The following is a 2,387-nucleotide window of genomic DNA, read 5'->3' as shown; positions in this document are numbered from 1 at the left end:
ATAATCTCTTAAGTAATTTGAACAATTCAAATTCTTCCAAAAACTTGATCCTCGTTTTACCCGTTATGAGCTAGCAAGGAGACCTAATGGACCTACAGATCCGAAGCTCCAAGATGCAAGATTAATCGGTCAAACTCATTGACCGAGTTAATTTAGATTCATTAACTACGGGTCATTCCACTAAAGACCCGCAGTTGCACTCTTCTCACTGCAGAATGTTTTCGTATCCATGGATATACGACCATTAATGACGAGTCAATCCTTCACGAGTGTTCGTAACTCAAGTTGGATCAAATTACCGTTTTACCCCTGAGTTACATCTTACTCCTTAAACACCACTGCTCCTCTAATGAACAACCCGGTTATGGTCCAACCAATAACCGGAAGTCCCTCTCGGCCATGAGAGGGTGGGGCCCCTTGTTCAAGTCCCAGAGTCAGCATTTAAGGGAACACTCATCTACTCCCCTAAAGTCGGGGAGTAGTGAATTCCACCTTGTGAAGTTATGTTCCCAGCTCCCCACTCGGTCTCTTCCCCAAAATGGTAGGAATGTTTGAGTCGGCGACTCGGGCCACTCTCACCCATACAGATCAAAGGACGAGCCTTCACGGGCAGGAGTCCATAACTCACTCAGGATTGAGAATGAGTTGCCTGGTCATCCTAAGAAATAGCAATCTATTAGTTAACGGTGTTACACCTAAAGATTGCCTATTTCGCGGTCCGGTCTTATACAAACTCATTGTACAGGATACCCCCACTCGCATGTCTCCACACGAACGACCTGGATCGAGTCGTCTGTAACCTTTACAGAGTAGGCCGTATCCATAGTGTTGCCAGGATAAGGTACCCAGCCTTATCCATATACTATAGACCCTTTAGGTTATTCACGGGATATTATCCATTCATATATCAGGGGTATATCAAATATATCCCCGTATATTAACCATATACCCAGTATATATACTGTCCCGATTACATCATAAATAACCTTGGATGTTTAGTTTATTGGATTTTGGACAATGCAAAGTTATGATTCAACAACAAATTTATTGAATAAAACTTTATTAAATAGACATTTGTTTTTACAAAATACAAACCACGAGTTAGGGCAACACACCCAACAGTTACAGCTAATATCAAACAACCTGGTGGTATAAGGATGATATCCGCGTTACAGTTAAAGAAAGGCCTTAACTGGGAGGAACCCACCTTCATGGCCATCCCGATGGTCGAACAGACTGTGGAGGCAAGAGATGTCCCACTCGAAATTTAAGTTGTCATGAGAGAGTATGTTGACATAATGCCAGACAGTTTACCGAAGACATTACCCCCTACCACCCCTCGACGAGGGATTGACCACGAAATCGAGCTCATTCCAGGAGCTAAACCTCCAGCAAAGAATGCTTACCGGATGGCTCCTCCTGAGTTAGCTGAACTCCGGAAGCAGCTAGACGAGTTGTTAAATGCTGGGTTCATCCACCCAGCTAAAGCTCCTTTGGAGCTCCAGTGCTCTTTCAGAAGAAAAGGATGGGACGTTGCATCTGTGCATTAACTATAGAGCCCTCAACAAAGTCACTGTTCGCAACAAGTACCCCCTCCTAAACATAACCGACTTGTTTGACCAATTACATGGAGCTAAATACTTCACGAAATTGGATCTCAGGTCGGGCTACTACCAAGTGCGTATTGTAGAAGGTGACGAGCCTAAGACTACTTGTGTAACGAGGTATGGGGCTTTTGAATTCCTCGTGATGCCTTTTGGATTAACGAATGCCCTTGCCACATTCTGTACGATGATGAATCAGGTCTTTCACGAATACCTCGATCAGTTTGTGGTAGTCTATCTAGACGATATAGTGGAATACAGTCCGACGCTGAAGGAGCACCAGATCGGTTTTCGACAAACTAAGGCAGAATCAGTTATACGTGAAGAAAGAAAAGTGTGCGTTCGCACAAAAGCGGATCACGTTCCTTGGCCACGTGATCGAACAGGGACAGATCAGTATGGACACAGATAAAGTAAAGGCGATCCAAGAATGGAGAGTCCCTACCTCTATGACCGAGTTGCGCTCCTTTTTGGGGCTGGCTAACTATTATCGACGATTTATCGAAGGATTCTCAAGGCGAGCCACCCCAATGACAGAGTTACTGAAGAAAGGAATGACCTGGATGTGGTCAAAGGAAAGTCAGGACGCCTTCAAAGATCTAAAGGCGGCCATGATGAAAGGCCCAGTACTTGGGCTAGCCGACGTGACGAGGTCGTTCGAGGTAGAAACTGATGCCTCAGACTACGCTTTAGGTGGCGTTCTTCTCCAAGATGGCCACCCTATTGCTTGCGAAAGTCGTAAGCTGAACAATGTTAAACGACGTTTATACCGTATCGGAGAAA

The sequence above is a fragment of the Momordica charantia genome (genome assembly GCF_013281855.1).
Source record: "Momordica charantia cultivar OHB3-1 chromosome 1 unlocalized genomic scaffold, Mcharantia_2.0 BLBB01000001.1, whole genome shotgun sequence".
In the NCBI taxonomy this organism is placed as follows: domain Eukaryota; kingdom Viridiplantae; phylum Streptophyta; class Magnoliopsida; order Cucurbitales; family Cucurbitaceae; genus Momordica; species Momordica charantia.
This window is presented reverse-complemented; position numbering follows the sequence as displayed.